The sequence below is a fragment of the Dermacentor silvarum genome, chromosome 5 (genome assembly GCF_013339745.2).
Source record: "Dermacentor silvarum isolate Dsil-2018 chromosome 5, BIME_Dsil_1.4, whole genome shotgun sequence".
Lineage (NCBI taxonomy): Eukaryota > Metazoa > Arthropoda > Arachnida > Ixodida > Ixodidae > Dermacentor > Dermacentor silvarum.
This window is the reverse complement of record NC_051158.1, coordinates 165236497-165261554: the sequence shown is the minus strand read 5'-3', so window position 1 is coordinate 165261554 and position 25058 is coordinate 165236497. Positions and strand designations below refer to the sequence as shown.

The following is a 25058-nucleotide window of genomic DNA, read 5'->3' as shown; positions in this document are numbered from 1 at the left end:
GGCTCCTCGCTACCTAGGTAGCGGTCGTACGTGCCTAATCATGCTTAAAGATCCTAATTTCCCATCTGAACATATCCTATACTACGCGGCTGCTTACTACATGCGCCCGCGCCCGTTCAAACCCTCCGTTGTGTACTGCTACTGCTGCTTTAAACAGGGACACTTCAAGTCATCGTGCCCCCTTTCCACTTAAGGACGGCACCATGGAGCTTCACCCATCAGCATCCTTTCAATGCGGCCTATGCCAAACAAACAATCATGACAAGACTGTGGTGGGAGGGTTCGAGCCGAGGCGGCCGAGGAGGCAGGCTGAAGCCCGAGGGCCGCGGAGTAAAGACACACGCTCCGAGTCCCCAGCAGAAGTGCCCCCGTTTATTCACAGCACAGCCTTTATATGCTACATCCTATAGAGGGCGCCTCATAATCGGCTTAGCACTCGCGCCCTCTACATCCCCCCTTTTGGGAAAGTAACAGAAAGCAACCCCTTGCTCTCAGGTATACAACGTAATGACAAATGTCTCATGGCACGTTCTACAAGTTCAGCCGCACCGGCGGCCTAACACAACGTCCAGACCGAGTGCGTACAACTGACCCAGGCGGTCTTGAGGGAGTAGCCGGGGCAACCGGTGGCGATGCAACTGGTAGAGGAGTAAGTGCCCTGGGAGTTGGACTGCTGCACACAGGCTCTGGGCGAGTTGGAGTCTGTGGCAGGCTTTCAGATCCTCGTGTCCGTGGACTGGAGCTGCCGAGGTCTAGACCACCTGATGACGGAGACTGCTGCGGAACCAGATGTCTCCGGTTGCGGACGAGAGCACCTGCATCCGTCTGGACCACGTAGGAGCGTGGACGCTGCGCTGGGCTAAGAAGCAATCTGTGTCGCGAATCCACACTCTCTCTCCCTCCTCCAGGGGCCGCAAATCTTGTGCAGCATGTCGACGGTCAAAATCTTGACGCTGGCGACGTCGTTGGGTAGTGTCACGCCGGTGGAAGTCGGCAGCGTTAGGTGGTTCTGGAAGCAACGCGGCCATGGGGACCGGAAGGCGAGTCCTGAGGCTGCGCCCCATGAGCAGCTGAGCAGGGCTGTACCCGGTCACGCCAGGTGCGTTGCGGTATGCCAAGAGGGCCAAAGGCCAGTCCGGAGACTTCTTGAAGAGTTCCTTAACCGTCCGCACCATACGCTCGACTTCCCCATTAGACTGCGGGTACCTGGGACTGCTGGTGACGTGGGAGAATCCGTAGCTCTGGGCGAAGACGCGGAATTCTGCCGACGAAAATTGAGGCCCATTATCGCTGACGAGGGTCTCTGGGTTCCCATGCCTTGCGAAGACACTTTTGATGATGGAGATCACCGCTGTAGACGTCGTCGAGCGAAGGGACAGCACTTCAGGGTACCTCGAGTAGTAATCTACGAGGAGAAGGTAGTCGGCTTCTTCGTGATGAAATATGTCCACCCCGACTCGCTCCCAGGGACGGCTAGGCGTCACGGTAGGCAGCAGTGGCTCTGCTCGCTGGACCCGCGTGGTAGCACAGTTGGGACAGTTCTCCACCATTGTCTTGATCTGACTCCCCATGGTCGGCCACCAGACAGCTCCCCTGGCGATGGCGCGGCAACGGTTCACTCCGAGGTGTCCGTCATGGATGAGGGAGAGGACGTGCTTCCGCAGAGAAGCGGGCACCAGCAGGCGTCCACCGCAGAGGAGAAGGCCGTCACCAATACTGAACTCGGCCCGATGAGCCCAGAACTGAGCCATGCTGAGAGGCAGATTCTCTTTCCTAGGCCACCCTTGCTCACAGTACAACTTGAGCTGCGCGCACTCCCCATCTGCAGCCTGGTGAGCTCGGAAGTCGTCGAGGAGGACTGCAAATGTAGGAGGGATAGCACGGAGTGCTTCTTGAACGTACAGCTCCACCTTGTCAACAGCTGGAGTCGCTGGCAGCTGGACGACTGGGTCCCTTGAGAGTGCATCTGCGGTGGCCAGCTGTTTCCCAGGAACGTACTTGACATCAAACTGGTACTGGAGAAGGCGGATGCGGAAGCGCTGGATTCGTGGTGGCATGAGATCGAGATCCGCGGTTCCTAGGAGCTGTACTAACGGCTTATGGTCGGTCTCGAGGGTGAAACGAAGACCCCGAAGAAACTCGTCGAATCGGTTGATGGCCCAGGTGGCAGCCAGTGCCTCCTTTTCGATCTGGCTGTACCTCCGTTCCGTTTCAGTCAGCGCTCGAGAGGCGTATGCAACTGGTCGGCGCTCCCCTGATGGCTGGTCTTGAAGGAGGACAGCACCCAACCCGAAGGAACTGGCATCTGCGGAGACTGTCGTCAACAGTGCAGGGTTGTACCTTGCGAGGCAGATGTCCGACGACAGCATGCTCTTGAGCTTTTCAAATGCTGAAGCCTGCGCTGGTCCCCATGTCCAGGCTGCAAGCTTGTTCAGGAGACTTCTGATTGGCGCAGTCGTTTGAGAGAGGCCCGGGAGGAAGCGACCGACATGGTTGAGCATACCGAGAAAACGTTGGACACCATGAACGTCCTGAGGAGCTGGCATGCGCTGAATGGCGGCCACTTTCTCTGGATCCGGAGTGATGCCATTGGCACCGACGACAACGCCAAGGAACCGCACGCTGGACACGCCGAAAGTGCACTTGGCAGCGTTGAGGGTGACCCCCGCTTGTTGGAGGCGACCAAGGACTGCCTGGAGGCGTTGGTCGTGTTCTTCTGTGGTGCGGCCAAACACAAGGATGTCGTCCATAAGGTTAACAACACCAGCCAACCCTTCCAGCAGGCGAGACATCTGACGCTGGAAGTATTCCGGGGCCGATGTTATGCCGAATGGGAGGCGGCAGTAGCAATACCTGCCAAACGGAGTGATGAAAGTCGTGTACTTCTGGGAGTCGCGCGCCAGGCGTACTTGGTGGAAGCCTGAAGTTGCGTCCAACTTCGAGAAAACGCGTGCGTCACCGAGAAGTCCGAGGGTTTGGTCGACGGTCGGGAGTACGTGGCGTTCACGCAGAACGACTTGGTTGAGTTTGGTCAAATCAACGCACAGGCGGTAACCCCCCGCTGGCTTCGGGACGACGACAAGTCCCGCGCACCAGTCCGTCGGTTCGTCGACGCACCGGATCACGCCCTCCTGCTCCATCTTGTCGAGCTCCTTTTTGACTACGTCTCGTAGCGGTATCGGGATACGCCGGGCTGTGCTGAGGGCATACGGTACCGCGTCAGGCTTGATACGTATCGTGTACTCTTCCGGAAACGTGCCCAGGCCGGTGAAAAGGGCTGGAGGGACTTCACGAGGTGGTGCGTCCGGCAGAGCTGGTGCGACGGCGCCGACAAACTTGACGACCCCAAGGGCAACGATAGCGGGATAGCCGAGAAGTGGCTGCTCTTGTCCCGCAACGACGTAGAGGCGCTCGTTGACTTGCCTGCCTCTCCAAGACAGCGCCGCGTCGAAGGTGCCGAGAAGCTTCAGGGCTTGTTTCCCGGGTCCGAAAAGTTCTTCGCCTCGCGGCTTATCGAGGACGGCTGGGCAGCCGGGAAACGTGCGCGGAACCACCGAGACGTCGGCTCCAGAGTCCACTTTGAAGACGAGAGGGTTCCCGTTGACACGCACCTCAACGTACCGCCCGTTGCGGGCCACCGCCGCGACGGAGTGGAGCTCGACGGATCCGAGGCGCTTCCCTGAGCGACATACCGCCGCGAAGTGGCCTCGCTTCTTGCAGTGGTTACAGACCGCTTTGGCCGCTGGACAGTCAGACCGTCGGTGAAACTCGTGACCGCAAAATCCGCATTGCCTACTTAGGCCTAGGCCGCATTTCAAAGCCTCGCCAGCTCTGTTGCTCGAGTGCGAACCGTCGGGTCGGTCACGTGACGCAAAGTCAGCAAAGTTGCCAGAGTCCCGTCTATTGCGTCGTCCGCGTGCACGCTGCGCGGGTTTACGCGAAGTCGCCGCGTCCACGTGAGCTGCCGTAAGCGGTTGCCCAGCGGTGAGGGACAGGCGTTGTCTTTCGCGTTCGGCGTCTTCGTGCTGACGAGCTTGCACGAGTGCGTCGTCCAGGGAAAGGCTCGGAGTGCGGCACAGCTTGTCTGAAAGGCGAGAATCCGCCAAACCCACGACGAAACGGTCGCGAACAAGACGCTCTTCAACGGCAGGTGACGGGTAGTTACACTTGCGTACCATGTTCCGAAGGGCCGTGAAGAAACTGTCGACGGTTTCGCCTGGCTCTTGCGTCCGCTTGTGGAACCGAGAGCTCTCGTACACCTCGTTTACGGGGTGCACGAAGTAGCTTGTGAGCCGCCGGGTGACTTCCGTGTAGGACTTGTACGCTTCTTCATCGGACATGAGAGAACTGAGGACAATGCGTGCACGGGGGCCCATACAGTAGAGGAGAGTCCTAACCCTCGTCTCGTCCGGGGCTGCGTGCATGCCGGTGGCGAAGGCATAGTCCTCAAATTGCCGTAACCAGGGCAGCCACTCGCCGACATCGTCGAAGGGGAACGGAGCGGGACTCCGGAGACTGGCGGCAGCGAGAGCAGGAACTGGAGCGTCTTTGTTAGCCATGGCAAGTCGCGGGAACCACGCATCCCACTTCTGACACCATGTGGTGGGAGGGTTCGAGCCGAGGCGGCCGAGGAGGCAGGCTGAAGCCCGAGGGCCGCGGAGTAAAGACACACGCTCCGAGTCCCCAGCAGAAGTGCCCCCGTTTATTCACAGCACAGCCTTTATATGCTACATCCTATAGAGGGCGCCTCATAATCGGCTTAGCACTCGCGCCCTCTACAAAGACTTCCGCGACATGCCCTACGAAGTTGAAAGCTACTGAGAAAGCTCGACAACGCCGCTCTTGACAGCAACCAAGCACCCCTCAAGGTCCTCGATGAAACAAGTCCCTATGTACAGCAGTTACGCCGTTCCAGCATCGCTGAAAGAAGGCGCTAGCCAGGTCACAACAGCAAGTGCAGCGACAAGTGATGCGACGAAACCTATATATAGCGCAGCTGTTAGGGCGTCCACTTCGCGACAACAACGGCAACGGGCATCACAATCGACAGAAGAGACGCCGCCTCCCTTGGAGAATGAAGAATTCGAGATCGACGCTCGCCTGGCCACTCTCGAAAAGGAAATCCAGCGTCTCAAGCAACGCCGTACACTGCTCCAGCGTCGTTATGACGGAGCGCGGTCATCACATTCGACGTCGACGTCCATTCCTGCTCACGTGGTTAATCCAGCATCTATGTCAAAGTCTCTTTCACCCCAAGAACTCTAGCGCTTTGTTGTGCAACAGCTCCAGCACCTCACCTCGGTTGTGGTGGCCAACGTCAACCTGTGATGGCTGCTACGTCTTCAAGTGCGCCAGAAGGCATTTTACAGTGGAATTGCCGTGGCATCGCCGGGAACGTCGGAGAGCTGCGCCAGCGTCTCAGATATGGGAAACTGCATGTTTGGGCTTCGTGTGGAAACAAAAATGCGATGCGAACGGGGCCCGATAACGCTGTCGCGTTCGAAGCTTAAGCGTCGTGCAATTTTAAAGCGAAGCTTTGTACCTCTACCAGCCAAGGGTTCTGTCGTGTCCATCGTTGTAATCAAAAAACGGTCCCGACGAACCGCTAACAATTGCAGGTATAGCAGTATAGCATACTTGAATTCAGGCATTCAGCGTACAACTAAGCACTCGTTTTCGCAAGAAAAACCACAAAAACAAGCTTCAAAGTGATGAGGCAACATGATGGATGATAAGGACTGCGGGCAAACAGCGGAAACAGGCTCGACGCGGTCCGTAAGATTAGATTGCAGCTGTTGCAAAGCTTATGCAGCTGCTTGAAAGAGGGTTGACGTCATTCGAAACCCTTCAGCCTAGTAACTGCTTCGGTTCATTTTCTAGACTACACCACTATGGGCAGACCACGGAAAGTAAAGACGGCAGAACGTGCATTCGCGGAACGTGCATTGATTTAACCTTGGCAAAGAATGTAACTACAGTGAAAACTGAAAATTTGAGTGTATATCACACCAATCATAAAGCAGTAGTGAACATTGTTGTGAAGTAAATAATAAGAAAGGCCGTGGTTAAAGTTACGTTGTAGTGTGTGAAATATCAAGTGCGCCGCAGTCACCGTGAGGGTGGCGTAAAAAGCTTCGCTTTCCAACCACCTTCACAGGGTGGATTGGCGGGCAATTTTTTCCCCGACTATTGTGTGAAAAGGAGTAGCCGCCACCGCTGTAAGGTGAATAAATCGCTCTTGTTTTAGGGGCGAAGCACCTTAGGGCTGGGCCTTGTCCCTCGTAGTCCGTAGCTCTAGTTGGCATGGAGACCGCTATGTATGTATGTATAGTATATATATATATATATATATATATATATATATATATATATAGTACATGTAGGCCAAGCTCCGGCTTCCGGAAGCCGACTTCCGCTTCCTTTCCACTTCCGGCGTTTTTCTCTCTCGTCCGTAGCTAGGGGCGCTGCGGTGCACGCGCGCTCTTTTAGGTGCGAAGCTAGGGTGGCTAGAAGGGGAGGTGTGAATACCGGCGGCGCAAGCGTGACCCCTCAGCGCACCGATGCCGCAGGGCGGCGCTGTTGACCGAGGCGCGGGAAGGCACGCAACCGAAATGAGCGCATCGCCAGCCTCGGGTATCGCGCGTTGTCTGCGAGCGTCATGGAATATACGTCTTTATCCATGAAATCAACGTTTTATCAGCCCACATCACTACTCCTGTGAGATTTTACGGGCCCAGTTCGCATTGCGTCGATAGATTCAAACGCGTTTTTTTTTGTGTGTCCTCCGGATGAGGATCATAGGGGCTGGGGGCTCTGGAATAATTTCGACCACTTCGGGTTCTTTAACGCGCACTCACACCTTACGGCACACAGGTGCCTTGCATTTCGACTCCCTCAAAATGCGACCGTCGTCGTCGAGGTCAGCAGTAATCACACTATGCGTGCCGTACGTACGACGTGTAAACTGCAGTCATTACCCGATTACTTCTCGACGTACAAACCACTTTGTGCCAGCGCTTGAAGACGTGTAGCATGTCCTTTCGACGCTCAAATAAGCAATTTACTATGATTTCAGACAGCAACAGATCTGGTCATAAAATAGTTTATTTAAGTGAGGAAAACAACTATGGGAAAATTTGACCTACAACACGCAATATTTCAGTGCTTTTAGTTTATTCTCAGTGCCCTGCTGCATGACACCTTTAAGCAAAAAATGAATCCTTGTTACGCAATAAGAACGTTCAACTGATGCTGTCAGGACAGCAGAATGCTCTAGGCAACCAATTTTTGGCACATCACCAATTGATCAACTGCATAAACTTTGCCACAGCTTTGGCATGCAAACGAGTGAGTTTGTTTTCAATAAGGGCATTAATTGACCAGCTTGTAGAATGGTTCTAATACACTGATAGATATAAAAGGCCCCCAAGGTCCCTTAATTCTGTTTGTTCTTTAGATTCCACAACGGTTTCGTTGTGAAGCTGCCCAGCCAAGTAGATGCACAGCTGGCAAGTCCTTCTCCAATGAAGAACACTACCATTTTGGTTAACACAACAGGAGCGGCATTTCGTTCAATGCAAACTCTGCAGTCCAGTAACGAGCAATGTTTTGTTTAAACTTTTGCAGTGACCACAGTTCCAAAGGTCGCTTAAGCTCGACAATGAACAATTCTTCTGCGACTGGACTGGGCATTCCATCCCGCTGTATATTTACAGCCTCCACGTCTGCCGGTGGGCATGCATTCCCCCGTCTTGTCAATAGACAAGCGCCGCTTCTCTTGTAAGATAATAATAATAATAATACTTTATTCGTACTCAGAGAGTCGAATATGTAGTCCAGGCATACAGGGTCATAGTAGGCGGAACTGCCTATACCGGAGTGGCTTGCGTACCGAACCTGGGACCCGTGGAGCGTGTGAGACATCTCTTCTTTTTCTTTCTTTCGTCAGAGTCCTGCTAATGTATTTTGGCAAGTTCGGAAGTACTGTGGGCACAGCATCGTCTGAGAGGGCAGGAATGTGACGTGGTATCAAGACTGCAGTTCCATTAATAAAGTCGCGAACGATAAACCTAAGGAAAAAAAAAAAAGGCGGTGGTGATCAGATTGAGCTAGCGTGAAAGGCCTCGTGAATAATACTAGGATGGCAATTGGCAATGCCACGACGACGCTGTGCAACACGCTATGTATCGCGAGAAACACCACAAAACAGGCGACGAGACCAAAACTGACGGCGAAGGCACGGAGGCGAGGCGAGGCCGGCAGGCCGGCGCGGCTATGCTTCCCGCGCCGCGAGCGGTAGCGCCATATTTCCCCTGGTGGCATCGGTGCGCAAGGGGGTCACGCGCGCCTGCAGGAAAGCGCCGCCGGTATTCACACCTCCCCTTCTAGCCACCCTAGCGAAGCATCTTATGGTCGGGGTCTATGTCCCTCCCTCCCTCCGCCGTGCGGCGTCCACACCTGCACTGCGCATGCGCATCCTCCTCCCCCTCCTCTTCTCTCGGCATTCATGCGCATCCTCCTCCCTTCTCCCCCTCCTCTCCTTGTCTCATCTCCTCTCTGCATTCCTCCTCTCCTCTCCGACGCTCCTCTCCTATCCGGATTGCGCAACGAATGGCAACACCTGCGGCTCCGCGCGCGATAATGCGAAGCAACTTAGGTTAGAGGCGCGACGGTAGGCGCCCCAGAGGCACCGGCAACACTCACTAACGCCGCGCGCGTTCGGTGCGAACGCGGGCAAAACGCCGACGGCGTCGACAACAGTTCTGCGCGTTGCTGGTGCTGCTGCATGTCCAAGTTGATACAGCTGATAAACTACATTGAGTCGACCCCATGGCTGCTTCGCATCATCGAAAGCAGTAAATTTAAAAATTTCGCTACCATTCTTCGGTAAAGTAAGTTATGAAATACAATTTAACGAGTTATATATTATGCACACTCCATGTTCATGTTTGTATATTTCGTACTCGATTAACATGACAATAACCTGATACCTGTGCCATACTAATAACACAGTGCGCTCTATTTTACTCGCATCTGACCTTAAATATTTATTGCGGGCCCCTAATAGTACCTTGAATGGAAGTCCTCACTCAACACATGCACCCTATTTCAATTTCCCCTGGGCGCCGCACCAGGGGCGTAGCCGGGGGGGGGGGGGGGGTTGGGGGGTTCAACCCACCCCCCCCCCACTTACCCACCCTTTGTTCTCGTTGCTTCGCGCTAACATAATTCATGAAACCGTTGCTACTATCACAATTTCATTCCTGGGCGCTTCCGTTTGGGTTGGTAATTTACAGCGAATCATGTCTGCATATATGGAAAAAACTCACGGTGTTTGTCAAGCCTTTGACACTCTGGGAAGTTTTGAGCGAGAATGTGGCGGCCGCATTCTGAAGCAACAAATGCGCAACAAATGAAGCAATAAATGCGGTAGCCGCATTTTAGATGATGGCGAAAACGCTCGAGGTCCGTTTACTTATATTTAGGTGCACGTTAAAGACCCCAGGTGGTCGAAATCTCCGGTATACATTTCCGCCGCTTCCCTTCAGGTGCCGGTTAGGCCGCGCTAGCGCAGTCTGCGCGAGAAACGTCTCTTGTTTGCGATTGCGCCCCTACGGAAGGCTGGTAATTACTGTTGTGTTGTTGAATCCCAAACCAGCAATTACGGAAGGCTGGTAGTTGCTGTTTTGTTGTGGAATCCCAAACCAGCAATGTACACACGAAGGGGTTGATGACAGCAGTGAAATTCCACCGACTCGCAACAGAATGCACGAAACAGACAGCCGACAAACATGAATTACTGCTGTGCGCAGTACAGCGTAAGTAAACTCTTGTTGCAGGCGCTGACAGTTCTCGTCGGAGTTCACGCGTCCTGAGGAATTGATTAAGTGCAGTATGCACTGAACAAGACCGGAGTTCATTCCTGCATCACTAGTACACCAATCAGTCGAGATTCTGTGAGGTACGAGGCCGCTTCCTGTTTGTACCGGCGTAAGTGAAGCAGAAATGAGTTGCGCGTACGCACTACTTAAAATGCGTACACATGCCATATCTATGCTGTGCGGTGAAATATTCTTTACAATTATGAATCTGTTGGTGTAAAGGCAAATGACGGCTGCACGCTCGCACACAGCGGAAGACACAGCGGCCCATGCACTTGCCGCAGGAAATGCAACCCTCTCGTATGAGGGAGCAGGGCGACGAAAGCTTCGGGGGAAAAAAGAGCCTTACGCGGTTTTGCGCGTATTTAAGTTTTCTAGCGCAAAGACGCAGCGAACAAGCAATTGCTATGGGAGTAGGTATAACCTTGTCACACGTGCATTTTCCCGGGTATAGCCGTCCTTGACTTGTGAAACGCACTTCGCCCCGACGAGGACGACGCCACCTACGCTTAACGGAAATTAACAACTAACGATGTCTTCTCCGATCGCATGGGTCGTCTCAATGATGCGTTTTCGAAGACTGGTCCATTCAGTGGCGCGATGAGAGACAGTTGCTCCAAACGCCCACTGTACCTGTCGTACTTACTGCATTTACTGAGCTTAGTTTACTTTTTACTTAATTTCTTCACAAGCACACGCACACGCGAGGGGGGGGGGGAAGGGGGGGGGGGAGTCCCATGTCTTTGATATACATGTATAGAGTCTGCTTAAACTACCCATATTTATTATCGATTACGTGACGTAGAGGAAAGCAGAAGCTTGCCCCCCCCCCCCCCCCCCCGGTCGGGCCGGTGACCACCCCCCCCCCCCCCAAAAAAAAAAAAATTCCGGCTACGCCCCTGCGCCGCACCATCCGCCGACTCATTCAAACCGGGAGCTACGAATGCTCCCTGGAGCCACTCCGAAGAAAAACGGTACCGGACCTTCTTTTTGTCGAATGAATGCAACATTCTTTAGACCATTAAGAACTTAAGACTCCATAGTACCAAATCCCTGGAATGCAATTAGATGTTTGAAAACACATGGCTACAGTAGCGACACAATTAAGAAAAAAAATGAGTTTTTTTTTTTTCCCGACAGCGCTCTTAGGCGCCGTGCTTTATCTAAACTTCATCGCTCACTTCGAACTGTTGTAACCACGAAGATATAACTCCGGCAAAATAAAGTTTTATGTGTGATAATTTGGCTCGTTAGCGGAAATTCCATTAGAAAACCACGACGGCGCCGAGGTAATCATTTCCACGCCCATCCAGACTCCAGAGCGCGGAGAGAAGCCGCGGAGTTGCGAGAGATTTTGCGCGAGTTCCACGTGGCTTAACGCAATACCGCGGCGACGATGCTGAACGTGAATCCGACAATCATGGTTTTTCATATGGCCGGAAGCACCTTCACTCGCCTCCACTCTCCCGCTGCTAAAAACTCCCTCATGAACTCCTCTGGTCCAAGTATGCGTAAGCGTTCTGCCACTGGCTCATCTCCACGAAGCCCGGCGTCATTATCAATGTGATGAAACTTGATCCGACCACTATAGCCAAACCGCAATGGTCTTTCGCATATCATGTTCAAAAGCGAGCATGATAAGGCAGATTTAATTAAGATAGAGCACCCGCCGCGATGGCTCAGTCAGCTAAGGCGTTGCGCTGCTGAGCACGAGATCACGGACCCCGGCCGCAGCAGTCGTATTTCGATGGAGGGGAAATGCAAAAATGCCCGTGTGCTTGCGTTGTAGTCCACGTTAAAGAACCCCAGGTGGTAAACATTAATCCGGAGCCCTCCTCTACGGCGTGCCTTATAATCAGCACTGGTTTTGGCACGTAAAACCCCAGAATCAATCAATCAATTAAGATAAGAGTTCCGTATGCGCTGGAATTTATGCACTGTTCGCTTTACTTTTCTGAGCGCGTGTAGGCTCCGCCTTACGGTAGTATGAGCCATTCATTGTCTTACATGACGGACAAATTTCTGGTTGTGTAGGCATAGAAATGCTCAAACCTTTAGAACATGGGCTTCAGGTAGGCGGCGACGATGGCGGCCACTGCACAGAATGAGAGAAATGCCATGGCGTCATCAAAGTCAGCATTCCCAAATTGAAGCTATATGATTGTAGCAATTAGGAAGGGCCACTCATAATATATTTTATCAATCTCGAGTGCCAGATGACCCTACTAGAAGCGTCGCAAGGTATGTTTCATTCAACTAGATGGTTTAATAGGAGACAAAATTGGGAGTAGGAGGCGCTCACAATGTTTTCTACAATTCAGGTCTTTCGTGCATGGCTTAGTGAACAATCACAGGCTCCATCGGTGATCTCGGCGCTCGAGATTTGCCTGTCACTACCACTCGCTTGAGTCAGAGCGCCACTTTCGGAAAGCGTGACGCTTCTGCAAATAATAAGGTATTTTTATACAAGTGTGTCGGCATATAAGATTTGTAGGGGTAGCGTCGACAGAGAAGTCAGGACAAATGTGACTTTTTCTTTTTTCCACTATTTATTCACATAATGAAAGTAGAGCGCATTTTATTAACCATTCATAAACAGTTGCGAAATGTTATTTTGCGTTTATTAAATTTAAATGTATCTATACGCATAAGTAAATTGAAGCAGATCATATTTTAACGCATAATACATGCACGCCACTTATTCGATCAACTACGACGCGATTTCAAATCAAGGCTTATTAACAAATCGGATTTGTCCAAGAAAAAGAAAATTCAATTGAGCAGTTTGCTAAACCTAAGCCCTTAAACAATTGTAAAGAAAAAAATGCTGCATGCTTGGAGTCGGCCTTCTGTAGAACCATGGGTGCATTTTTAGAGAGGATAACAAAAATGAAATGTTTCAATAATTTCTGTAAGCTTGAACCAAGTTACCAGAATTGTAAGTAAATATTGACAGTCAGTAATGACTGGTAGGGGATTGTATTTTTTGGCTGTGTTGTAATTAACAGGTTACCGTATCAACTAACAACGCTCACTGTAATTAAGAGACTTTTTTCACTAACCAATTACACGTAAAAGTTATTTTATTCATTGGATGATGTGTGGGCGCTGAAGAAGTATCGGACACTAGAATTTGGAAGGTTCTACAATAGAACACCCACGGTCTCCCAACCAGGTGCCTCAAGGATGCGTATGTTCTGACAAGTGAACTCGGATACTCGATCATCAGCCTGTTTTTATGTGCACTGCAGGACAAAGGCCTCTCACGGCGATCAACGATCCCACATGTCTTGCGTTGGCTGATTCCAACTTACGCCTGCAAATTTCCTAACTTCATCATCCCACCTAATTTTCCGCCATCCTCGACTGCATTTCCCTTCCTTTTGGCTCCCATTATCCAGCTCTAATGACCCACCGGTCATGCACCGGTCATGTACCCATGGCATGCCCAGCTCCATATCCCAATACCTGTTTCCTAATCTCACCGCTCCCGCACATGTAAGCTTCCAAATCGAACGGGCACCATTATGACCCCACAGCGAAAGTTTCTTGGGACGTTGATACCAGAAACTCATCTAAGGACAATTTTTACAGCTTTTCATTTTCCAAAAAAGGAGCGTTTTGTCCGAGCACCAGTCGCGAAGCTGGTGCAGCGGGGAGGGCACGGCCTCCCCCTTACCAACATCTGCTACCGACACCGCATTCTTCCGTGGGCGATGTAGCGCGCGAACTGCTGTAACAAGAGCCACACGAGAGGTTCCGTAAATAGGGATAGGACGATGGTCACAAGTGCATTAGAATCAATAGCAGTTACCACCGCAAAAAGTTCGTATGACGGAGAAAGAAGGCCTACCTGAGGATACCTCATTACCGCAAGGATCACTTGATAGATATTCCCTGCCCCCTTACGTATTGACTCACAGGCGCATTAAGGGAAACCCAGCTCAAAAACAATAAGAAGAAGAAGATATCGGAAAGCTCCACTGCTCCACCGCAATGCGTGGTGCATCCTGGTATGCGTGTGGACTTCAACATTGATCACCAAGACTTAAGAGGAAGCTTTAGCTCGGGCCCAGCTACAATCTCCTCATTAAAATGCATGCATAACGCAGAAATTCCCTCTTGAGAGCCTCTGGCATGATTGGAATAGAAGTCGTTGAATTTAAGAAAGATTGGTAATTTCTAGCAACTGTAGCAAGCCGAATTTGGGCTACGGATCAATATCCCACCATCGGAACTATTTGGTGCATCGTAGGTGGTCATTCTTCAACAGACTGCAGGAAAAGGTATGTTCCAGTATGGCAAAAGCGGCATGGAAATATTGGATTTATTTAGATAAATGTCTCTAAATGCATTACTCGCCAAAATTCCCCCAACAGGCACCGTTCATGGCCTTCGCCCACCGTGTTGGCATAGTGGCTTTATTGTTGTGTTGCTAATCCCGATGGCGTAAATCGAATCCCGACCGCAGCGGATGCATTTTGTTGAAGGCGAAATGCAAAAACGCCCGTGTACTGTGCAGCGGACGGACGTTGAAGAGCCCCAGGTGGTCAATATTACCCATGAGCACCCCACTACGGCGGGCCCCATAATCGAATTTTGACTTTAGCACGTAAAACGCCAGAATTAAACTAATATCGGCTTCATCCTCATGAGTGACACGGCTGCATCAACCACAACACTATTTGTTCGTGTGATTTGATGTCTTGATTTCGGGGTAGCTTGTGAGTGGAGATCTAACGCATAAACATCGAAATTACATGAAGCCATTGTTTTGACGTTCGTAAAAAAATAAACACAAATATTACATGACATCATATATTGCACCGAATAAAGTTAGCACAATTCAACAGATCGCATTAAGTTTGTGTAAAATTTAAATATTCGCTTCACGAGAACTAAGCTTAAGATCCATCTGCAGGTGTGCGTACATCTGCACGTATACTTGAATCTCGATATCCCTTTTTTAAAATTTAAATGGCCAAAACTATGATCTTATTGCGGCACGCGTATGGGGGGACTCTGGAAAATTTTGGACCACCTGGGGTTCTTTAACGTGCGCCTGGATCTAAGCACGCGGGTGTTTTCGCCTTTCGCACCTATCGAAATGCAACCGGCCGTGGCCGGGATTTGATCCCGCGATCACGTGCTTATAGCAGCCCAACACCATAGCCACTAAGCTACCGCGACGGGTTCTCGATCTACGTTTCTTCGTTGAATGCTGCCAAGATTTCTGTTTGAAACTTGCCATACCTTCCCGCCAAACCCGATACGCTTTAAAGACCAAAGCATCGCTTGGCCACAGCTAAGCGTAGAACACTAAGAACATTAGGCTTAATAATTTACTGGTTATTGTTTTCTTGCCGTCACCGTAGTTAACTACACAAGAGAACGCAAAGTAACGAAATATGTCTCACCGATTACGACGACGCTGATGCAAACCGCGGTGAAGGTTTCACTGAAAAAACGAGAAGATGTTATGTCATGATCGAAACGCAAAACATTTTCGTTCTTTCCAAGGTGTTCTGGATTGCATGTACTTATTGGGTGAGACTAAGTAAACGGTCTCATTGTGACTGTCACTCCACCGAAATCACCGCGTGACCCTGACTACCCAGCAAGACGGAAACGGGGCATTAAAAGCTCTGCTCAAAATATAAAATTCCTTTATTTTAAAGTTTCCTCTATTTATCATTGTCAAACGATTCATTGTCCTTGAATCGCTCTGCCTCTGACGAAAGAGGCCAATCCGTACTGTGATTGACGGCGACAATTTTTGAGCTGACGTGAACTGTCGCTTTTGAGTCAGTTATTGGTATTTGTTTGTCTGTTTTATGTATACTGCCTCTCGTCTGCATCACTCCACGTAACATGCAAGCGGAAGTAACGTTCATTGTGCTCGTCACGGAGCTACCACTGGACCGTACCAATTTATTTTCAATTTAATTTCGTGGTTCGGCCCGGTCCTCTTGGCATGGAGTTGGACGTCCATTCTGCCGGACCTGCACGGATGCATCAACAGCAGGTGGATCTTATTACGTTCGCAAATGCAATGTTTAAACTAAAGGTGCCACACGTCAATTCTGCTTCAAAACGTACGAATATTAACTCATAAGTTGGGAAACTGAATCAAAAGCTATATAACTGTGCAGTGGCCGTAACGGCTTCCGGCACGCTGCATACCAATGCGTTAAGCGGCCGCGTGCGGATGTAAGTTGAGCCTTACGCCACACATAAATAAGACACCTCCTATAACGCGCACATCACTGAGACAATGATGCTGAACGATGCTGGAAGGTATCGCTGGGGATGTATTCAACCTGCTCGTCTAGCATGTATCAACATTCGACGCAGTTGTCGAAGATGGCACCGCTTCCACTGGCACAAAGTCGACGCGTCCTTGAACAGTTTGCCTATATCTACGTAGTGAACGTGCCTTAGTGTGGCAACATCCCCCTTTTTACGCCACCTGCATTTCCCAGCAGTGGGCGCGACAACATTACGAATTTATGACAAGTGCTGCCAAACAGCTAGTTAGTTAAATGGGGTTTAGTGGCGCAAAAGCGACTCAGGCTATGCTGCGCCAAACACAGGGTGTTATAAACTAAAGTTTAAATAAAGCAAAAGCTGTGTTGATCTATAGTTTGTGTAAAAAGCCGGCGCCGTCTAAAAATCTAAGCACGTCAGGTAATGGTACTAGGGGATCGTCTCCTAAAACTTAAGTTGGGTGTAAAGGTATGTGTGACTTGTATAAGTTCTGCAAAAGTTTTCATCTGTGTGTTTCAATGTGTGTACATGTCAGTAAAATGTGTATAACTTTTAGCGCTTCCTGGCACTTCTCGCATGTTGGTGGGTCTTCTTTTCGAAGTAAAAAATTGTGTGTCAGGTGTGTGTGTCCAATTCGTAGACGGCATAAAACTACTTCAATGAACCGTTCCTGGTGGTTACATGACTTCCACTCACCAAGGACGGGTTTAGTAAGATGTAGTTTGTTGTTTGTACAGTGGTTCCATTCGTGTTGCCATTTTGATGTCAAGGCCTTCCATATGAGAGTGTTGTGTATGTTATGCCTTGGCACGCTGCTCTTGATGCACATCTATCAACTGCTTCATTTCCCGGTATCCCAACGTGGCTTGGGACCCAGCAGAAACGAATTGATCTCCCGTATTTGTTATAAGCCACCATGTTTAAATTATTCCCTGGTAGAGCACTGCACGGGCCTGATTTTTCGGCCCGAGCCCGGCCCGGCCCCGCTTTACGAGACCCGAGCCCAGCCCGGGCCCGTAATACAAAGCCCAGCCCGGCCCGGGCCCGGGCGTACATGACCGAGACCAGCCCGGGCCTGGCCCGGGCCCGTGGTTCCAAGCCCGGGCCCGACCCGGGCCCGTGTTACTGAGCCCGGGCCCGGCCCGGGCCCGAGCGTTCATTACTAAGCTTAGCTAGGGCCCGCGTGTGCATGACCAGGCCCGGCCTGTAAGAAAAAAAAATTCTTTTTTTTTACTTGCAGATTGTGCCGTATCTGTCAGCCTCACCTTCTAGAGGTTTAATAAGCTGTAGTATATAAGCAATAAAAGGCCGAAATCTTTGTTTCTCCCACGGGAACATCAGTAATCCGGCCCATTGCCTGGGCTACTATTTTTCTGGTGGTGCGCATGCACTTACCTTGATTTGTACTATATAGTTATATGATGTCATTTAGCATGCAAATATACAGGGCGTTTCATTTTAGCTGAACCAAATTTTTATAGATTGCCTGTGGCAGATAGCGCAATTATAATCCCTGATCTAAACTACTCGATGAGGTGACCATTATTTCCACGAGAAATCAAAACGCCTAATTGAATAATTAACATTATTATGCTAATTAACGTTCAAAATAATTATTTTATGACACATCTTTCAATCTACGAATTATAGCCGCCGAGTTCGCAAGGCATATCCACCTGGAACGAATTCTCAGGACTAAACCAGTTTCGAGATAATAATTTTCAAAGTGTCCGACGAAACCAATCGAATCAAATCAATTTATTGTCCAGTTTACATGCTGGACGGTCATTTTGGACTAAAAGCTACATATGTAGCTTGACATATGTAGCTGGGCACGCCATGTAATGCGTAGGATGGATAACCGGTGAACCATTAGGGTTACAGAATGGATACATAGAGAAGGAAAGCGCAGTCGAGGTCGGCAGAAAACCAGATGGGATGATGAAGTTAGGAAATTTGCAGGCGCAAGTTGAAAACAGCTAGCGGAAGACAGGGGTAAGTGGAGATCACAGGGAGAGGCCTTCGTCCTGCAGTGGACATGAATAGGCTGATGATGATGATGATGTAGCTTGACGTGACCCAAAAGACCAGGCAAGGCAATAGTAAAGCAAACAGTGTGCACACATGCACAATAATTCACATATATTTCCAGCTATCGCTGGAATTCCTCATAGACGAAATAGCTATGAACGGAAAGACAAAGAATATTTGCATCACGGCGAGTTAAAAGAATTGGAAAAAAATTTAACAGAATGCATTTTAAACAACACTACAATAACAATACTAGCTATATAAAACAACGCAACACCACCTATACAACATAGCATGAGACTGAATTTTACAAGATCAACATTTGCTAAGAAAACGAAACAGGATTTACATTATATACTCAGAACCATACACAAAGGCAGAATAATAATCACATCAGATACACTACAAGCGACCAAAGTGTCAGCTGAGTTCTTCCTTACTGAAATTACCGCCATTTTTGTATCTGTTCAAAGTGAATGGTAGGTAGTGTATTAACGACTGAAGCTTATAGAGTGTTCTGAAGTATGGAATGGACCATATCTCAGGATTTCTTGTGTTCGCATTAATGCGACGACGCTCTAAGGATGCTAATTGTTTTATGTAGTTCCAAGCTAATTCTGACATTGATGGCTTAATTGAATATTTAACATAATTACGCGAATTAACTTTTTAATTAATTATGTTACGGCACATCTTTCAATCTACGAATTATAGCCGCTGAGTTCGCAAGGCGTATCCACTTCGAACGAATTCTCAGGACTGAACCAGTTTCGATATACTAACTTTCAAAGTGTCCGACGAAATGCATAGGCGTTCCAGTTAACCTTTTGAGGAAAACGCTGTTTTATGCATTGAAGCACCAAAGTAACTGGCCTCAGCGCTAAAATAATGCCGTAGTATTAAAACTGGTAATAGTGCGATCGCAAAAGCGGTAACATGAAAATGGTTTCGGGAGTGGTTCTTTGTATAATTTATTTTTCCTTACGCGGAAACAATGTTCGTTTTTGCGGAAAAGAAAAAAATTAGCGTAGCTTGCACTGGCGGCGCAATGCTAAAGAGACAGCGGAGATGATGGGCACCTAGCTAGTCCTGGCTTCTGGGCTAGGCTAAGCACTACCAAGTCATCCCCAGCATTTCCCGGAATTGATTTATTATTGATTGATTATCGATTAGCTATTGATTGGCTATCTATTGTCTATTGCAAGATATTGGCCACGTATTTGGGATAGGTTAAACACTACCAACTTATCCGAATTTATTGATTATTGATCAATTATTGATTAGCTATTGATTGGCTGTCGATTGGCTATCGTAAGGTATTGGCCACGTAGGCTAAAGTCATCCCCAGCATTTTCGGGAATTTATTGATTATTGATCGATTATCGACTAGCTATTGATTGGCTATCAATTTCCTATCGATATGCAATTAGTACCCACCATTCTTAGCTAGACTTAACCAGGCTCAGCTTCGCTAGTTCACAGGTGTATGTGCTATTGCGCTTCGACCCTCTCTGCACTGCTGCCAGGATCGGCCCACATTTTTGTATTCAGCGGACACATTAGACCCGGCTGAAACACCTCCGCTGTTAAAAATGAGAACTTCATCTGTTTTACAATTTTCTTTGATAAGATATAGTCATCTGATAAGATATACAGTCAAGAGAGCGGTGTGGATCTGAGAACAAACGGGGATAACCAATATTCTAGTTGACATTAAGAGGAAAAAATGGAGCTGGGCAGGCCATGTAATGCGTAGGATGGATAACCGATGAACCATTAGAGCTACAGAATGGATACCAAGAGAAGGGAAGCGCAGTCCAGGACGGCAGAAAACTAGGTGGGGTGATTAAGTTAGGAAATTCGCAGGCGCAAATTGGAATCAGCTACCGCAAGACAGGGTTAATTGGAGATCGCAGGGAGAGGCCTTCGTTCTGCAGTGGACATAAATATAGGCTGATGATGATGATGACAGTCATCTTGCACGTGTCACTTCAGCTTGGCACAGAATACATTGAAACATGCAATGCATAACGGTCGCGTGTGCTCGAAGGCCTAATTAGGCCCTTCAATGAGCGGGCCCGAGTCTGGCCCGTGCCCGTGGCTTCAAGGCCGAGCCCGCCGACAAACGCTTCGGACGGCCGGGCCCGGGCTTTCGGGCCGGCCCGGGCCCGTGCAGTGCTCTAAATTCCAGAGCGCGGAGAGAAGCCGCGGAGTTGCGAGAGATTTTGCGCGAGTTCCACGTGGCTTAACGCAATACCGCGGCCACGATGCTGAACGTGAATCCGACAATCATGGTTTTTCATATGGCCGGAAGCACCTTCACTCGCCTCCACTCTCCCGCTGCTAAAAACTCCCTCATGAACTCCTCTGGTCCAAGTATGCGTAAGCGTTCTGCCACTGGCTCATCTCCACGAAGCCCGGCGTCATTATCAATGTGATGAAACTTGATCCGACCACTATAGCCAAACCGCAATGGTCTTTCGCATATCATGTTCAAAAGCGAGCATGATAAGGCAGATTTAATTAAGATAGAGCACCCGCCGCGATGGCTCAGTCAGCTAAGGCGTTGCGCTGCTGAGCACGAGATCACGGACCCCGGCCGCAGCAGTCGTATTTCGATGGAGGGGAAATGCAAAAATGCCCGTGTGCTTGCGTTGTAGTCCACGTTAAAGAACCCCAGGTGGTAAACATTAATCCGGAGCCCTCCTCTACGGCGTGCCTTATAATCAGCACTGGTTTTGGCACGTAAAACCCCAGAATCAATCAATCAATTAAGATAGAGTTCCGTATGCGCTGGAATGTATGCACTGTTCGGTTTACTTTTCTGAGCGCGTGTAGGCTCCGCCTTACGGTAGTATGAGCCATTCATTGTCTTACATGACGGACAAATTTCTGGTTGTGTAGGCATAGAAATGCTCAAACCTTTAGAACATGGGCTTCAGGTAGGCGGCGACGATGGCGGCGACTGCACAGAATGAGAGAAATGCCATGGCGTCATCAAAGTCAGCATTCCCAAATTGAAGCTATATGATTGTAGCAATTAGGAAGGACCACTCATAATATATTCGATCAATCTCGAGTGCCAGATGACCCTACTAGAAGCGTCGCAAGGTATGTTTCATTCAACTAGATGGTTTAATTGGAGACAAAATTGGGAGTAGGAGGCGCTCACAATGTTTTCTACAATTCAGGTCTTTCGTGCATGGCTTAGTGAAAAATCACAGGCTCCATCGGTGATCTCGGCGCTCGAGATTTGCCTGTCACTACCACTCGCTTGAGTCAGAGCGCCACTTTCGGAAAGCGTGACGCTTCTGCAAATAATAAGGTATTTTTATACAAGTGTGTCGGCATATAAGATTTGTAGGGGTAGCGTCGACAGAGAAGTCAGGACAAATGTGACTTTTTCTTTTTTCCTCTATTTATTCACATAATGAAAGTAGAGCGCATTTGATTAACCATTCATAAAAAGTTGCGAAATGTTATTTTGCGTTTATTAAATTTAAATATATCTATACGCATAAGTAAATTGAAGCAGATCATATTGTTAACGCATAATACATGCACGCCACTTATTCGATCAACTACGACGCGATTTCAAATCAAGGCTTATTAACAAATCGGATTTGTCCAAGTAAAAGAAAATTCAATTGAGCAGTTTGCTAAACCTAAGCCCTTAAACAATTGTAAAGAAAAAAATGCTGCATGCTTGGAGTCGGCCTTCTCTAGAACCATGGGCGCATTTTTAGAGAGGATAACAAAAATGAAATGTTTCAATAATTTCTGTAAGCTTGAACCAAGTTACCAGAATTGTAAGTAAATATTGACAGTCAGTAATGACTGGTAGGGGATTGTATTTTTTGGCTGTGTTGTAATTAACAGGTTACCGTATCAACTAACAACGCTCACTGTAATTAAGAGACTTTTTTCACTAACCAATTACACGTAAAAGTTATTTTATTCATTGGATGATGTGTGGGCGCTGAAGAAGTATCGGACACTAGAATTTGGAAGGTTCTACAATAGAACACCCACGGTCTCCCAACCAGGTGCCTCAAGGATGCGTATGTTCTGACAAGTGAACTCGGATACTCGATCATCATTTTATGTGCACTGCAGGACGAAGGCCTCTCACGGCGATCAACGATCCCACATGTCTTGCGTTGGCTGATTCCAACTTACGCCTGCAAATTTCCTAACTTCATCATCCCACCTAATTTTCCGCCATCCTCGACTGCATTTCCCTTCCTTTTGGCACCCATTATCCAGCTCTAATGACCCACCGGTCATGCACCGGTCATGTACCCATGGCATGCCCAGCTCCATATCCCAATACCTGTTTCCTAATCTCACCGCTCCCGCACATGTAAGCTTCCAAATCGAACGGGCACCATTATGACCCCACAGCGAGAGTTTCTTCGGACGTTGATACCAGAAACTCATCTAAGGACAATTTTTACAGCTTTTCATTTTCCAAAAAAGGAGCGTTTTGTCCGAGCACCAGTCGCTTTGCTTTTCACCAGTCGCGAAGCTGGTGCAGCGGGGAGGGCACGGCCTTGCCTTCGGCCTCCCCCTTACCAACATCTGCTACCGACACCGCATTCTCCCGTGGGCGATGTAGCGCGCGAAATGCTGTAACAAGAGCCACACGAGAGGTTCCGTAAATAGGGATAGGACGATGGTCACAAGTGCATTAGAATCAATAGCAGTTACATGCAGCAGGTAAAGTTGTCACGGACCAGCACCATTAATGAGAAAGAGGCCAATCCGTACTGTGATTGACGGCGACAATTTTTGAGCTGACGTGAACTGTCGCTTTTGAGTCAGTTATTGGTATTTGTTTGTCTGTTTTATGTATACTGCCTCTCGTCTGCATCACTCCACGTAACATGCAAGCGGAAGTAACGTTCATTGTGCTCGTCACGGAGCTACCACTGGACCGTACCAATTTATTTTCAATGTGATTTCGTGGTCTGAGCCACTCTTTTTCGCACGAAGCTCCAGGTCCATCGTCCCGCACCTGCACGGATGCATCAACAGCAGGTGGATCTTATTGCGTTCGCAAATGCAATGTTTAAACTGAAGGTGCCACACGTCAATTCTGCTTCAAAACATACGAATATTAACTCATAAGTTGGGAAACTGAATCAAAAGCTGTATAACTGTGCAGTGGCCGTAACGGCTACCAGCACGCTGCATACCAATGCGTTATGCGGCCGCGTGCGGATGTAAGTTGAGCCTTACGCCACACATAAATAAGACACCTTCTATAACGCGCACATCACTGAGACAATGATGCGGAACGATGCTGGAAGGTATCGCTGGTGATGTATTCAACCTGCTCGTCTAACATGTATCAACATTCGGCGCAGTCATCGAATATGGCATCGCTTCCACTGGCAGAAAGTCGACGCGTCCTTGAACAGTTTGCCTATATCTACGTAGTAAACACGCCTTAGTGTGGCAACATCCCCCTTTTTACACCACCTGCATTTCCCTGCAGTGAGCGCGACAACATTATGAATTTATGACAAGTGCTGCCAAACTTGCGAATATTAACATTAATAACGTATAAGGATTAAAATAACGCTTCAGCAAACGTTTGTTCGTCCGAAACTCGGATACGCGTGTGCAGATAGGGATCCGGCTCACCGCACCCTCATTCAATTCATAGAATCCCTTCAGAATCGATCAGCCCGTTTTATCATGTCGAACTATTCCCGTACCGCTAGTGTCTCGCAGATGAAATCGTCACGTAGCCTTCCTAACCTTCAAACTCGGCGCAACATCTCACGCCTTTGTTTATTTCACCAAGCGTTCCATCACCGTTCATTAAATCAGCAACTCATTCCACAGCCAGTGTACGTGTCACCCGGCATCGATCACAGCGATAAGGTTCTTGGTTGTCGCACAGACATGTTGCTGCACTCTGTTGTGCCAAGAACCTGCTCTGAGTGGAGCCACCTTCCCTCTTCTATCACCACCTTAGCCGATGCATCATCAATCAAGACGGCTGTAATAGATAACCTTTTGAAAGGACTCGAATTTTGGTGGCTTTTTTTTCTTTCTTTTTATTTCCTGTTGTGGCTGCCTGTTCATCTCATTCTCGTCCTTATAGGCTTGAATTTTTTTTTTTTACTGTAATCCATGTACCCGCCCCCTCTGTAATGGCCATTGGGTTTTGAGGGTATAATAATAATAAACAATTTTACAGCAGGTGCCGCTCGAAGGCGCCTGCTGCTGTTCTTGTAGCCCGAGCCCACGTTCTGACGTCCTCTTCTCTTATTGCATGGGCACGTGCTCAAGAGGCAAACCGCCGCACATGATATTCCCTTGATAATGATGGCTGCAGCAAAACAAGAAACTCGAAGCGAAAAAGTGAGCATGAAAAGCAGCCGAGTGCATGTATGCGTGATCAGAATGGACCAGAGCCTGCAATGAGCGATGAGCATGGAGCGACAAAAAGTGAAAATCTCACTTCGGCTACAAAAATAGAGAGAGATAATTTGGTAATACGGTGTGTCACCACATTGATTCAGTGCTGACTGCATAACCATCGACATTTCATCGTGAAATGGGCTCTGCCAATGATTTTAGTGCAATTAGCGTTCTGTGGGTGCTTGACGAACATTTAGGAGGCTGCATTTCTGTTGGGCTGGATCTCGAATGATTTCCCTGCCAACTTCTGTCCCCTATAGGTTATTCATTGTCTAATGGGTAGAACATTAAGCGGATCTGCTGAAAGAACCTGGTTCGAAGCCAACCGTCGGACAAACTTGCATCCCCGAGTATGTGCCGTTCTTCAATGAACCACTTTAAAGCCAACTGGGGTCTCCGCGCGGGGCAGGATTAAGCCTGCGTTACATACATTCAGACCATCTT

At 48.9% G+C, this 25058-nt stretch overlaps 1 pseudogene; it reads right to left on the bottom strand.

Annotated features, from left to right (window-relative positions):
* Nucleotides 1-3998: 3998 nt before the first annotated feature.
* LOC125945810 (uncharacterized) lies at nucleotides 3999-16977 on the bottom strand (annotated as a pseudogene).
* Between the last annotated feature and the right edge of the window lie 8081 nt (nucleotides 16978-25058).